The 15,557-nt window shown below is 47.4% G+C and overlaps 1 pseudogene; it reads left to right on the top strand.

Annotated features, from left to right (window-relative positions):
• Positions 1–312: 312 nt before the first annotated feature.
• LOC149362469 (uncharacterized) lies at positions 313–6,154 on the top strand (annotated as a pseudogene).
• Positions 6,155–15,557: the final 9,403 nt, after the last annotated feature.

Below are 15,557 nucleotides of genomic sequence, written 5' to 3'. Positions count from 1 at the left end.
GCAGCTGATATTGCACGAACCCAGGTCCTCTGGCTTGGTAGCTGAGTGCTCTAACCACTTAACCACCATGACAGTTCACACTGCCGTGCACGTGCCATATTACACATGGCCAACCCGTGCTGGGCCAGGCAAATTTTTTGCCTTTACTGAGCATTTGTTGACTAATGATTGATATTCGTGACAGTCCTTCAAAACTTTAGCTAATTTGTATTGCATTTCTTTCATAGTTTCACCTAAGAAAAGGCATAGTGATAAGTGTGGGCCAGGCTGTGAAGATTTTCAGCGCAAAGAAGGCAACATTGGTCTGCAAAGATGCGGCTCAGGCCATATGGACAAGTGAGGCGCTGGCTGAACGCCGAGTTAGTGGCTCTGTGGCACCCACTAAAAGAACCCTGGCGCAGCCAGCAAAAGCAGGCCCTAACACTCGAAAAGACTGCCATGATTCAAGGTAATGGGACAGTTACAGAATATATTTCTAGCCTTAATTTTTTCTGGTTCTTCATTCACTGTATGTCGCAGGGAATTATTGTACGTGTCATCACACAGATCTAACAGTCAGTGCTGAATGGCGGCTGAAGTCCTGCACAATTGTGAATGACCTAAGAAAGCGCCACAGCCTATCTTGAGCTCAATGCCTTAAGTGGGCAATTGCCCGTCTTCTGAGCAGTGTACTAGTCTGTTAGTGCCTGACTGTGATTGCTCACTACTACAAGAAGTATGGCTGTTCATTTTGAATTGTCGCATGCTGTATTATACATCGTTAGCCATAATATATTGATATCCTTGCATGCAGTACTTTTTAATGTTCTACAATAGTCAATTTTCCTTTCCTCTGGAAAATGTCACACAGCAGGCAATTCCAACTGTATTTGTAACTCACTACTGCATTTCCTTGTGTGACAATTTTTATGAAACGTAGGGCTGGAATTTTGCATTGTCTGAGGTTGCTACCATCCCAAACTATATTGTATGGGAGGGCATATGCCGGCAAGACTGCTGCATAATGTGCACGCTGACGATAAAACTTCGTTTTAATCTGCAATTACAGTCCAGCAGTGGGATTCCCAAAAAGGCATGGATGTGGAAGGGACTGTGGCCGTCATCCTGAGACTCCTGACAGAGAAATTCAGGATGTAAAAAAATCCCTCCTCAGGAAGCTCGGAAGCACCGAAATGCATGCTAATGAATGTTTTTGACACTTCTCATGCTGTAAGCAGTATGCGCTGACTGTGGGATCGCTGCATGCCTTTTGAGGAGCTTTTGACCAGCCTCAGTGCACTGTGGCAAAAGAAGCACCAGTAATAACCATAACCAGCTGGCAACTGCTCCCAGTTACCAGCTGGTTAAGCTTGCCAGTTGGGACCAGTTTACAATGGGTCTCAGCTGTTGGGACCAGATGAACTGGGAATTATTCCATAACACAGATGAACTGGTCCCAGCTAGAACCAGATAGGACCAGTTGGAATTTTTTGATCTGGGTAGTGACCAAAAATCATACACCCCATTCTGGTCCTGTGTTCTTCTTTGTAATGATGTGAAAGATTAGTAAACATAAACCAACATGTGGGATAGGGTTGTTATGTGTGGGTTGTGAACAACTGCAGTGGCTCCGTGCTCATCGCAGGCGGCATCCACCCAAGCATACCATTTGTGCAGAGCTGCCGCACACACCTTCCTGCGGCCCTGTTCACGGTGGGGGTGCATGTTTCTAGGTAGTGGTTTGGCATACAGTGTCGTCCGGTAGCTGTAGCGGCTAGTCTAACATACTGTGCTTGTAAGTGGTTGTTATGGACTCACGAGCAGGTTCTCGTTTCTATTGTTTTTTGGTAATTTAAGTGCTACTTTTGTTGCTTGCCGAATTAAGCAGTCTATTTGCTGGACCTCACTGGTTGTTAGTTTCAGGTATGGCGTAGCGTAAAGAATTCAGCTAAGGGTACAGACATGCACTACGCCTCTCTCTTCCCATGTGCGCGTCCAGTCGCCCTCTTTATGAGTTGCCTGGTAGCTGCGATAGCCTTTTTCGGTCACTTAATTCTGTCTCCATTTTTTCCATCCTGTTGAAGGTACAGTCCTAGAATGCGTATGGTATGAACCTGGGGTACCTGTCTGCCCTGAATTCTGATTTCTATGGGGGTTTGGTATGTCTGTCCCTTAGGGGGTATGACGATTAGTTCCGATTTTTCTGGCGAGCACGCTAGTCAGATTCTTGAGGTGAGTTTAGTTATGGTATCTGCTGCCGTTTGTAACATGTCCTCGATTTGACCGTCTGATCCATATGTTTTCCAGAGTGTGATGTCATCGGCGCATTAAGTGTGACCAAGATGGGGGATTTTCTGTAATTCTGAAGCCAAAGGAATAAGTGAAATGTTGAACAGAAAGGGGGAAAGCGCGGAGCCTGCATGCCCCCCCCATTGGCAAGTGTGCAGAGTGAGGTGTGAAGATTACTGATGTGAAGCATGGCTGTCCTGTGTCGGAGGAAGGCCCTTATGCAGTTGTATACCCTAGGACATGTTCGTATATCCGTGAGTGCCTGTAGTATTGCTGTGTGGTACATTTTCGCAGGCTTTTCTATAGCTAATATCGCCTTAGTATGAGTTGGTATAAGTGGGTCAAGCACTTCCGATGTTAGCTGTAGCATAGCGTCCTATGTAGATAAACGAGATCTGAAGCCGACCATAGCGTGCGGGTACTGTCCCGTGTATTCCATGTATGCTGTTAGCCGAGCTAGTATGACATGTTCAAGGAGTTTCCCTAAGCTGGAGGTGAGCGATACTGGTCGCATATTTGCTGAGGCGATTGGCTTGTTGGGCTTTGGGATTAGTATTACTTTCCCGTGCGTCCATTCTGCTGGGAGTGTGCCCTCTTCCCAGTGTCTGTTAAAGATGTCTGTTAGTTCCTCGATTGATTTATAGTTGTTGTACCTATCATGTAACTCGGCCGTTGTACCTATCATGTAAAGCCCTTGTACATCTTGTACATAAACAGCCTTTGACTCACCGTCACCTCGACCGTTTCATGGCTCAGCTCTGCGCAACAGAGGCAGCAGGCTGAGATGCTTCAGTCCCAACAGTCGTGACCAGGCTCGGATCCCCAGTCCCAACAGTGAATGGCAGCTGCGGGATCGACCGGCGTCAGCTACCTCGGCGCGGTGAGTGCCTGATGTTTTCCCCTCAATTCGCCAGACTGCTCTAGCACACGTGATTGTAGTCTAGAGTACGGCTGAGTCACATATATTAGGAAATTGGAAATAAAAGTACGAACTAAAATCCGCAGAAGATGAAGAGGTTGACGATAAGCATGACGTGTATTAATCCAAGAATAAAGAAGATGAAGTATTCGGTGAGGTGGGAAGAGTTGACTGGTGGAGAAGAGAAGATGATGACAAAGACAAGGATGGCGTGTACCAACGACAAGACTATAAAAGCGCACGGGATAGTGTGGCAGGGGGGAAAGAACAGAGAAGCGGAGGTTCCGGCGGCGGCAGGTCAGGAACACCTCGGCTGGAAGAGAGCAACGGCGGCTACTGCTCCAGTGATCTCGACTTCTACGGCGTCGCACCGTAGACTTCCTGCCGTTCCTAAGCCCGCTTCGGGGAGTCAACGGCTGACGCAACCACCCGCTACGGCCAGGGGTGCCTCCAGCACTGTTGCCACCCATCCGGGTGGTGCCCTCCAAGCCAACATCGCCAGCAACGCCTCCACGGGCACTCGGACCGGGAGCCTGTATGATGCAGCCAACAACGCCAGCCTGAGCACTTCGAATGCCACCTCGACGCAGGCTATATAGATGCCACTGACTGGACCCATGCAACGCATCAGCAGCACCAAACCATGAGCATGTACGCCGAATGCTAGTAGACTGGGTGTCCCCAGGTTGTGTGTATTGGTAGCCTTTGTGTTTTGTGTTAGCTTTGTTAGTTTTCTGTGCTAGTGTTTGCGTCGCATACAGTGTATTAATGTGTCTGTGTGGGTGCACCTGTCGCCTAGACCATTCTTTCGGCCCGAGTGTTCTCGGGGAGATCTGTGACAGGCTGTGTGTTGCACAGGAGAGAACTTTGCTGTTTCTAGCCTAGCAGGAGTGCTTTGAAGCGAAAGCTGGTGCAGAGGGAGTAAACAAGGCGGTGTTGGAAAGAATTACTTGTGCGTGTCATACTAGTCGCTCTATAGTAATGAGCAGCAAGGGAATTCTAAAAGGGCAATATTGTGCACGATGGAGAACGTCAAAGTGAACGAACTCATCGAAGTTTGTGAAGAGTTGGGCATTGATTGGGGCCCTGCAAAACGAAAGCATGTGATTCTTGAGATCATGCTAGCACAAAAAGTAACAGCTGAGGAAGCCAATGAGGCCTGGGCTGAGATCACAGAACGCCGTGAGCTCGGTGAGACAGAAAAACTGGAGCAGCCTGAGACAAAATGACATGCTCGCGTAAGGAAACTGATGGACCTGGAGCTTGAAGCTCATTGGATAAGTTTCGAGAGAAATAAAACATTATCCGTTCCGCATGAGACCAACACTCAGCAGCCAAGACACGGGCCATGGCCCTTCGTGATTGCTGAGGATATGGCGAAATATTTGGCGGGGTTTGAGGGCGTCTGTGAGAGTAAACAACATGACGGGAATCGGCACAAGCACGTTTTACACGCGGCGGAGAGGTAAAACACAGTTTACCACTGAAAACTGTTTTGACATTAACTATAATCAAGAACTTTGGAATCGCTAATGCTTAAAGAACACTTTATTGTGGCTCATTGTGAAAAAAATATTTTTCTGCCACTTGCGGTACACTAAAAGAAATGTCCCTGCAAGGGGACATTGGTTCCCAGTCCTGCCAGTTCTTGATCGGTACCGCGTATAGAAACGTTTTTGTTCAACGTACGCATCCTAGAAATTAAAGCACTTTTGTTGTTTCTTTCAGCCCTGTCTATTAGCAAGGCCGAAGAGATTTTGAGGTCAATTTGTGACCGTGACAACTCTGATATATCAGACTGTGAAAGTGAAGAAGGGGATACTGATGCCTACGATTGTGATACTGAGGAGTACACTGATGTCTCTCCTGACAGTGACAGTGAAGAACACACCCCTAAAACTTCACAGCGACATGCTTTGTGAAGAACAGCGAGTTCAGCTCCAGAGAATGATGTCCCGGATTCAGAAACCGGCTGTGTTTTTTCTGTAGAGAGGGGTGACTTCTTACCACTGGAATACTACAAGCAATATGTGAACAAAGAGATGCTTGAACAAATGGCTGAGAAAACCAACCATCGGATACACAAGGAGCGGGGAATTATAGCAAAGATCAGTGGCCAGGAAGTGAAACAATTTTTGGGCTGTTCTATTCTCATGGGAGTAATAGGATATTAAAATTCGTTTTTTTCTGGATGAAAGGAATGGCTATTAGTGCAATAGCGGACACCATGACAAGAGATCGCTTTTTCTTAATTAGATCCAGCCTGAGCTGCCAAAGTGAGAGTGACGTCACTGAAAGTGACAAAAAGTCTGAAAGGCTGCGGAAGGTTGCACCTTTCGTCGAGATGGCGCGGAATGGATGCTTGTCTCTGGAAAGACCAAGTTGCTTTTGTGTCGACGAGCAAATAATCCCATTTTCTAGTCGTTGCCCTGTGAAGCTGTATGTCCCAAACAAACCCCACCCAGTGGGACTCAAGAACTTTGTTCTAGCGGGAAAGGACGGAGTGAATTACAACTTCAAAATATACAAAGGAAAAGACACCTTTCCAGACTTCGGCCTTGGTGTGTCTGGAAACTAAGTTCAGACGCTCGTGGAAACTGTTCTAGTGGGTTCAACACTGTACATTGACCGCTGGTTTTCATCCAGCTCTTTGATGGATGAACTGCTGAAGAAAGGTCTTTGCAACTGACACGCTTATGAAGAGCAGACTTCCAAAAGAAGCGCACATGAAGAGCGACAGATGTTATGAAGCAATCATGTGGCAAGTTGGAAGAATTAAGATGGGATAACAAAGTTGCTTGCACAAAATGGCTTGACAAAATGCCTATTCTCATGCTTTCTACAGCCTCTGGAGTCAACCCAGAGCACACCCACAAAAGGTGGTGCAAGAAAGAAAAGAAGTACATGGATGTTCCTCACCCAGCAGTCATAAAAAGCTACAATGACATGACAAAATGGGCGGAGTAGACTCAGCAGACCGAATGACGGCTCCATATGCACGAAGAAGCCGAACAAACCGATGGACGGCTGCGTACGATCTTGCACATGTCAGATCTGGCTTGCGCAAATGGGTGGCTTCAGTAAGCGGACAAAATCGCAATGGGGCTGCTCAGAAAGAACGTCACGGACTACCTCGACTCCAAGATGTGTGTCTCGGAGGCATTGATATGTCAGAGCGTGAACCAACATCTTTCAGATGAAGATCTCGATACGCCACCAAGGAAAACACTGAATGCTCTTCCATCGCAAACATTCAGGAAGCAAGGAGCCCTTCATCTACTGCTGAAGGATGATCTCGCAAGCGGCGCAAGATGCCGAAATGCTCGGTGCAGCATGAAAACCCGCCACCGATGCGCACAGCGCAACGTGTACCTCTGCACTGAAGTGGGAAGAAATTGTTTTTATCACTTCCATGCCTGACTTTCTGTGTTGCACGAATGCAGCTAACACATGTGAATGTTTTTTCTCCTCAACTCATTGGTTAATTATGAATAACAAACATTTGCTTCTTTCAAGTTCTGAGTGGCTTGGCATTTTGAAAGCGCTTGAGGATGTCCACAAGAGTAATGGAATATTATGAACTACATAAGAAACACAGAGATAGGAACCCGAGTGTCCCTGCAGGGGGTCATGCATTTTTAGCCAAGCCGAGATATGTTCCGAGGCTCTCAAAATAGAAAACATCATAAGTGAAATAAACGTTTTCTCTCGGACGCTTGTTCTCAGGTCTGAGGAGGATAAGATGACTCCAGAAGGCACAGTTTTAAAACCATTGGTGGAATTGAATGTGCTTCCCAGCCCGATTGTAATTGTAGAGTAGCTGAAGGAAGAAACCTGTAAACGACCTACAAATTTCCTAGTCATAGATGTTGTTCCGGTATCTGATTGAAGTTTTCCTTTTTGTGTGTGTGTGTGCGCGCGTGTGTGTGCGTGCACGCGTGTGTGTGTGCGCGCGCGTGTGTGCGTGTGTGCGTGCGCGTGCGATCACAACGGATATCCACTATCTAAAAGTGTGCACATAAAGAAGACGAACCAAGCCAGTTGGTAGAGGAAGTGAAACAGTGTAAAGTGTATCATGATGCCAGAGTGCTTGCCATTACCAGCGACGAGGAGCTCCAAATACTGTTTTTTCAAACATCACACATGAAACATGCCTATCATTCACTCCCAGAAGTTCTCGTCCTTGACATCACATCTGAACACCGCTCCGAACTCCCAACACCACTTTTCGTGCTTATCGTGAAAGATGGATCTGGCTGTGGCCACACTGTCGCCTATGCTTTTGTTTGCACTGAGCAGCAGCATGTAGTGACGCGGCTCCTGGAGGTATTTACTTATAACCCCACAGCCATGAACACAAACGTAGTAGTGGTTGAAGAGGTCTTCACAGAAGTCACTGCTATGAGAAAACATTTCCAAGTTCAGTCCAGCTATATCAATTTCATGTGGCTAGACTTCGGAAGAGAAGTTGGACGGGTTGCCAGGTCAGCTAATGAAAGGGAGTGCCTTTTGAACTGTTCCAATGAGCTAATGCATTCACCTACGCCACAAAAATACGATGAGGATAAGGTAGATTTTGAGCGATATGTGAGCATCAAAGCAATTGGCTACTTTGAAAAAAACTGAGGCAACATTTTTGGGATGTAGGTCCAACATCTGGGAGCAATGCGAAAGCAAAACGTCCACATACTATATCCACATTCCACATACTATTTTCACATTCCACATACTATCCACATACTATTTTCCACATTTGCCTTTATTGAACGACACAATCGTGCAGACAAGTTTTCATGACGTAATATAGCCATCGAATGCTCTAATGCTTTCGCATTAATAATAAAAGAGATAAGTTTGCTACACGCCTTGGCCTTCTTGAATCTTTAACTGCCACATGCCTGAGAGGGGAGGATGTAGCAGAGACAAATTTCCATGATGACCAAATGACGGCAGATGTGACACCAGGTACTTGCTCTGCCACAAGTATGGAAAGAAAGGGTCTGGAGAGAACTGACCAAGAAAATACTAATGACACTACAGAACATTCCTGTGGCATCAGCGTGGCAAACACATCAGAAACTGTCACAAAGAGCAATGGACATGGCAAAGACAACCTGGAGAGAATAGACCACGAACATGTTGACACTACAGAACTTGCATTCAATATCAGTGCAATTTACACATCAGAAAATGTAAGAAAGAACAATGGGCACTGCAAGTGCGGTTCATCAAAAATGATCAAGACCATCAAATTTCCTGGTGTCAAAACACGAGGGCAGCCCTCGAAAAGAGTACTTCAGAATAGAGTAAAAAGAACAAGAGATAATGACGATGAGCCTGTCTCCCCCAAGCATCTGGCAGGAAAGGCCCAAGCAAAAAAGTAAGAGGGAACCACTTTGCAGTGTTTGATCTTTTCCTAACCTTGTTATGTTTTGTTTTTTTTGTGCTGTTGTCTGGAATTGCTGACAAGAGGTTGTGTCGATGCATTATTAACAGAATACTGCACATTACTGTACAATACAAATACTGTAGATTACTGACATCAAAACAGTGGCAATATTAACATTACTGTAGATTACTGTATTATACAATACTGTATGTTACCAACAGAATAAGGTCCCGTTTCACACACTCTTTCAAACAAGGATGTAAATGAGCATTACAAGAGCCTTTCAATATAAAGACCATGCAGACAAAGCTCTAAATGATTTTTGTTACCCCTGTATTTTACTTAATTGCAGTTGTGCTCTTCTAAACTTGCACGACTTCTACTTCATTGAATACATAGTTTTCATGGACGTCACATGCTTCTGGGATACGCACTACCATCAGCAGGTACTGAGCAGACCGGCAGGAATAGTTACACGGGTGATGGTTAGGCAAATGCATGCACTACCGATCGTATCTGTTTCCTCATGACATCACTGTGCCGATGCGTGCCATATTCAGCTGCACAAGCAGAACCAAGTCTTCTGCACAGAAAACGAAGACCGTACCAAGCACTGGACTTCAATGTTCAGGTCGATGAGTCCCTGTTCTGCGGTCGCCGAAAGGCGAACCGGGGTCGTCTGCTGGCTGGGGACGGCGTGTCAGGCCGTTTCAACGGCAATTACGGTGGTGTAGAAGATCGAGGGCCCTGGGTCGTCGGCCTGTATTGGGTATCGACGGGAGAGACCCGACTTTTTGAAGTTGACTGACGGGGTGGCGGAGGCCGAGTCCGCCAAAGACGGCCTGAAGATGGACCTGGACCTATGGTCCACCGATATTGAATAAAGTGATGTGTGCGCCTGCTTCTCTGTCCGGGAGGCTTCTTAAGGAGGGGAGGATGTGGGATATACAGATATCCCTTGCCGCCCCGCGCCGAGTCACGCGACGAAGCGCCCGCCGCCGGGCATGGGGAGAGGGGGGCACGCGGCCACTCTCCTCACCCTCAGCTCGGACGTGACGTCACGCCTACGCCCTGGCGCCTTAGGGACGGGGTGAACGACTCTTGATTGCAACCGGTTGCTCAAGGGGGTGCAATGTCGTAGGGGTTTAAGGAGAGCTGGCGCGGGAACGAGGGCTCTCGAAGCTCTCTCTCTCTTGCCGCGGCGTGACTGCCCCACTGCCCCGCCGACCCCGCTTCCTGCCCGCGCCTCTCGGACTATCGAACGCGGTCGACGACGACTTGGTAAGCTGCTGAACCATCTATTATCGGATAGAACATTCTTCCGCAGTGTGCTTTGCCTTGCGCTAGGTTAATAAACGGTTTTCCTAGCGTACTCTGTTCGTTGCCTACTTCGTCCGAACCCGCCGTGGCTGTGACTTTGCGCCACGGGTTGGGGACACGAGAACGCCCGCGCATAGCTGGCATGGAAGCTCGCCTTCCCGGCTGGCTGCACGCGAGTGACCCCATAGCTTAAACATCAGAATCACCACAAACGGCCCTTATCAGGGCCACCCAATTGCTGATTTGGCAGAAATCGAGTTTGTTTCCCAAAGGACCGCTGTTCCCTCTCTTCTCACTGATCAATATCTCATTAAAGTTATGAAGTGCTTAGAATTGGGACATCCCGAAAGTATTATTTTATCATCTTGCCTCGTTAATGAGGACACTTAGGTAACCGAGCAATGCCGCGAATAAGGCGAGTCGTCCATAATAACGATTCGAAAAACAAATGTGCAAAAAAAAAACAGTAAAGCTAGTTTTTAGTGTCTACATGTTCGAATACTAGGGGACATTGAGAGACAGAAATTAAGAAGATTCTTTGGACCTCACAATATTATTATCCTAGTTGCAGCTAGCTTTAAAGAATGCATTGCAGTCTGAATCGCCAACTGGGCTATCGCACGCATGAAAGCCTGTTATGGCGTGACCATGTGAGGCCACCGTTTTTGCCGATCTACAGAAGAATGGCTACACATGTGGCTTTATTCAAAGCGCTGGTCGCCATCAGGGGAAACAGCCAACAACGAAACGCGCGCGCATTGTGCTTCCATAGATGAGGGGAACCAGCGAGGCACTAGCACGCATTCTGGGAAAACATGGAATTTGCGTGGATCACAAACCTGTTTCGAATATAAGCCGCTTCTTAAGATGACCGAAAGACCGCGTCCCCAGAGCAAAACAACTGGGTGACATTAAAAAATTCCATGCTCCAAGTGCCCGGCTTCATACGTCGCCGAAACAAAAAACCTCCACCAAAGAATAAGGCAACACAAAAATGACATTCGGCTAATGAATTCAGAATCCATACCCCTTCGCCGAACATTGCGAGCGCGTCGTCTTGGCCGTGGAGCCAAACCCGTTCAAGAGGAGACATGTGAAGTCATGGCACATCCGGTTCACAAAGGCGGCGATGAATAGGACTCTAGGAACGCTTCCCTCCTCGCGCCAACCAAAATAAAAATATTGGTTGGCGTCAGTTTCCTCTCAACTATCTTTTAAAAAACCCAACAAGATGGACTTCTGTCTAAGATGTTTTCGTTCCTACAATTACTGTTCTGAATGCGGCTTTGAACGCAGCACGAGCTCCAGAGTGCCAGAAAAAAATATATATATCTAGCCACTACGAAGTGACTGACGGGGCAATAATAGGATGCTTGCACCTGAAGTAATTATTTCTGCAAGGCTGCTTCTGACGACGCCCGAATTTCGCACTTTTTTCGAAGCTCACCAAGCACAGCCTACAATTTCGTTGTTACCAGTTAATCAGTTCAACACTGCTTACCCCAATTAAAAGTGTCAATGTTGCGTGAATCTGAGCATAACATGCTTATTTCAAGAAAAGCATGCGTCTGTCTCGTCTTAATGCGCTCGCTGGGGCCACGCTGCAGCAGATTTGTCTGTGGTACCCATCTGCGCGACAAGTGAATCTGTGCATAGCACGCTTATTTCAAGAAAATCACGCGTCTGTCTCGTCTTAATATGCTCGCTAGGGCCACGCAGTGGCGCCTTTCGTGTGTGGTACCCGTCTGCGCGACCAGTGAATTGCGTGAATATGAGCATAACACGCTTATTTCAAGAAAAGCATGCATCTGTCTCGTCTTAATACACTCGCTGGGGCCACCCAGCGGCAGATTTCGTCTGCGGTACCGATCTGTGCGACAAGTGAATCTGTGCACAGCACGCTTATTTCAAGAAAATCACGCGTCTGTCTCGTCTTAATACACTCGCTGGGGCCACCCAGCGGCAGATTTCGTCTGCGGTACCCATCTGCGCGACAAGTGAATCTGTGCACAGCACGCTTATTTCAAGAAAATCACGCGTCTGTCTCGTCTTAATACACTCGCTGGGGCCACCCAGCGGCAGATTTCGTCTGCGGTACCCATCTGCGCGACAAGTGAATCTGTGCACAGCACGCTTATTTCAAGAAAATCACGCGTCTGTCTCGTCTTAATACACTCGCTGGGGCCACCCAGCGGCAGATTTCGTCTGCGGTACCCATCTGCGCGGCAAGTGAATCTGTGCACAGCACGCTTATTTCAAGAAAATCACGCGTCTGTCTCGTCTTAATATGCTCGCTAGGGCCACGCAGCGGCGCCTTTCGCGTGTGGTACCCGTCTGCGCGACCAGTGAATTGCATGAATATGAGCATAACACGCTTATTTCAAGAAAAGCATGCGTCTGTCTCGTCTTAATACACTCGCTGGGGCCACCCAGCGGCAGATTTCGTCTGCGGTACCCATCTGCGCGACAAGTGAATCTGTGCATAGGCCTCTTGCGCTGGAGTTTAAGGTAACGTGGCGGTGCCTGGTGACGGCAAGGAAAAGTTGGCTGGGTAGTACCAGGTTGGGTCAGTAGTGAGCCCTGGCTGAGGCGGCGCACCTTTCTAGCCTGCGTTTTGCGTCGATTCGCACGTTTTTCTGCACTGTTGTGTGTGCGACAAGGCTCGTCACTTGTGACCAACCACACTGTGGGGCCTGGCCGTGGCTTAGTTTTTCGAAAACCAATGCTCCGTGTGCCTTAGGACGAAATGCAGGCAGCAGAAGGGTCGCAGCAGAAGGCGATGCCGATCTTCTGTCGCATAATCCACAACCGGTAATATTGCCGAGTTTTTTAGTTGAAATGGGAGCGGCGCCTACCCACGTTAATATGCGTCCACGTAGTTTCTTGATATGGCTTCTTGAGCTTGGAGCACACCCCTTGTAGGGGGTAGCAACGTCTGTCGAGCTCTGGGGGTGCTGTGTTTGATGCTTTCGATTCCAATGGGACAATCCGCCCGCCGTGGATGCCGGCAGCGCGCGGCGCTCAGTCTGCTTGGTGTTGCATAATCTGTCACGTGAATACGCTTGAAACACAACTCTTCGAGCCTATTACTCCTGCTATCGAGTCATAACGCAATTGCAAAGAAAGAGCACATGTTCAGAAGCAGCAGGCAGCAAGAACACAGGAAATGCCTTTGAAGACATCTGTACAGAAAGTGATAGTACTGCAGACAATGTTCAACCTGCCCTAAAAAGAAAAACTGATCAGAAAATGCCTTCTGATTACCTGCTAGTCTCTGATGCGAGCCCCTCTGACACTGTACCAGTAGGAAATCAGATGACTTCGACCACTGCCCAAGACTCCCCTGCACGTGACCTCGATCATGATGACGACAATCTGGAACACGAAGCTGCTTTCAACATGCGAAATGAAAACCTTCCAACAGCTGACGAGGCTACAAATGTATCAAGCGATGCGCTCAGTCAAATCAAAGTTGCGCGGAAGTGTGGGCGGCCAAAGGGACACTCACTGACCGTAGTTGGGCTAATTAAGAAACGGAAGCATGTTGCTGGTGAACGCGTGCCTTTCAAGCTCTTGTTAGCAAGAGAAAAAAGAAAAATAATTTTGACATGGTTAGTAGGCGAAAGTACTGGAAAAGCTGCAATACAAGGCAAGGAACTACAAGAAGCAGACGTTGAGCAACGGCCAGAGTTGGTGCACTGTGGTGTTTTAGATGAAAATGTCGACATAAATGCCGTTAGAGCTCATTTTTCAGACAACGCCTGGCTAGCCGTGACTGATATGTTACAATGTAAACGAAGGCTGCAGCAATGGGAATGTGAAACATGCAAGACCAATCTTGATACTCATGACTCCATAATGTGTGACTGGTGCTTATCATGGTACCATTTGCCTTGTGTGTGCCTTAAAAGGCAACCAAAATCAAAAGTCTGGCAATGCTCCAGTTGTGAATAGCTCTAGTTCGTTTCTTCCATGTGCAAAATAAAGAGTTAAAAAATGTATTTGGGCTTTGTCTCTGCAGTAAAAAACGATCTTGCACTTCTTCGCACTAGGAAGTTTTTTTTTTTTCACAGCCTCCTGGACACATTTAAAATATTTTGTTTCTGCAAACGTATGCAGCTACCACAGAGCTATAAGACTGGTTTATAGGCTTTAACGTCCCGAAGTGACGCATGAACTGTGGGGAACGCCATAGCTGAGGCCGCTAGACCACTCAAGGCTCTTGAAGTGCATTGACATCGCACACCATTCGGGCTCCGGGACTGAACACGCGCCTTCCAGTTTTCAAAGTCTTGTTACAAAACCATTCGTTTTGAATGGTGTCATATTCTCCTAAAGGAACCTCTGCGGCAGAGGAAACCAGAAGTTATACATGATGACCTCAAAAGACTGACCGCCTCCAAACTGCGAGGCATTTTATTTGGCATTGTCACGATAAGTGTCGTTGGCATGCCCGATGGAGGAAAGAAAGATAATCCCTACCTCCATGGCTTGCCTCGACTGGTAAGCGTATGCAGTGGATGCCCAGCGAAGCTGCCGGCATTCTTTCCCGAAGCCAATTCTGCCGGCTGCCGGCATTTTCGAGGCGTTCAGTGTGATACCGGCTGCCGGCATCTTTGCCCCACTATCGATTCTGCCGCCGGCCGGCTGCCGGCAAAATAGGCCTGCAAAGAATATGCTGGCACTATAGTCACGTGGTCGTAGCCAGCCAAAGGGGGCCAACTGCCGGCAACCAGTGTTGCCAGATTGGGCTATTTATAACCAAATTGGGCTACTTAAAATATTTCCTGGCTGCTTTTTAGATAATTTGGCGTTGTGGCTATTTTTGGGCTATACGCTCCCTGAAAATTTGAATGGTAAAAAAAACGTGTTTTAGGAAATGTGCTACGTTTGGTTAGAAGATATTATATCTCGTTATATTCTCTGCTAAAAGAGGAAAACCCAAAACTGATTCTTGCGAAGTGTATTTGTCATTCCCTTCACCTAGCCTCCAGTGAAGCGACCGCTGCTCTTCCTGCTAACATCGAGTTTCTTGTGCGGGAGTGCTATTATTGGTTTTCGTGTTCACCAAAACGGCGAGAGCAGTATCGCCTTATTTACTCTGCTATCAATGAGACTGACCCAATCAGGTTGGTCAGCATAGCGAACAAGAGGTAGCTCAGTGCTGCTGCAGCTGTGAATAGTATTATCGACCAGTGGACGGAGCTACGGTTGCATTTACACCTAGCTCAAAGCCCAGAGCGGTGCTATACAGCACGACTACTGCACGAGATGTTTCAAGACGAAAAAAAATATCTCTACATGCTTTTCATTCAGCCCATCATCTCGGAATTCGACAGAGTCAATAGACTATTTCAAACGGAAAATCCTGACCCAGTCAAGCTTTTTGAAGATTTAGATATGCATGTCAAATCGATGCTGTTTAGAGTGGTCCTGAAGGAGCATGCTAGTCCAACTGCATAGTGGGAGAAGCACTTGCTTCACATACGTGCGTGTAATTACAGAACTGTTTTCCTTAACGCCTTTCACAAGAGCGCGCTTTCAGACGGCGAGAAGGACCAGATGCTGGACCGCTGTCGTGTGTACCTTGTAGCGTGCATCAAATCCCTGTTCAAAAGACTGCCTGACAATTTAGAGCTACTGCAGAACTTCAAACTGTTG

The sequence above is a fragment of the Amblyomma mixtum genome, chromosome 2 (assembly GCF_055824585.1).
Source record: "Amblyomma mixtum isolate Tamu chromosome 2, ASM5582458v1, whole genome shotgun sequence".
Lineage (NCBI taxonomy): Eukaryota > Metazoa > Arthropoda > Arachnida > Ixodida > Ixodidae > Amblyomma > Amblyomma mixtum.
The sequence above is the reverse complement of the archived record's forward strand: the minus strand, read 5'-3'. Positions and strand labels throughout refer to the sequence as shown.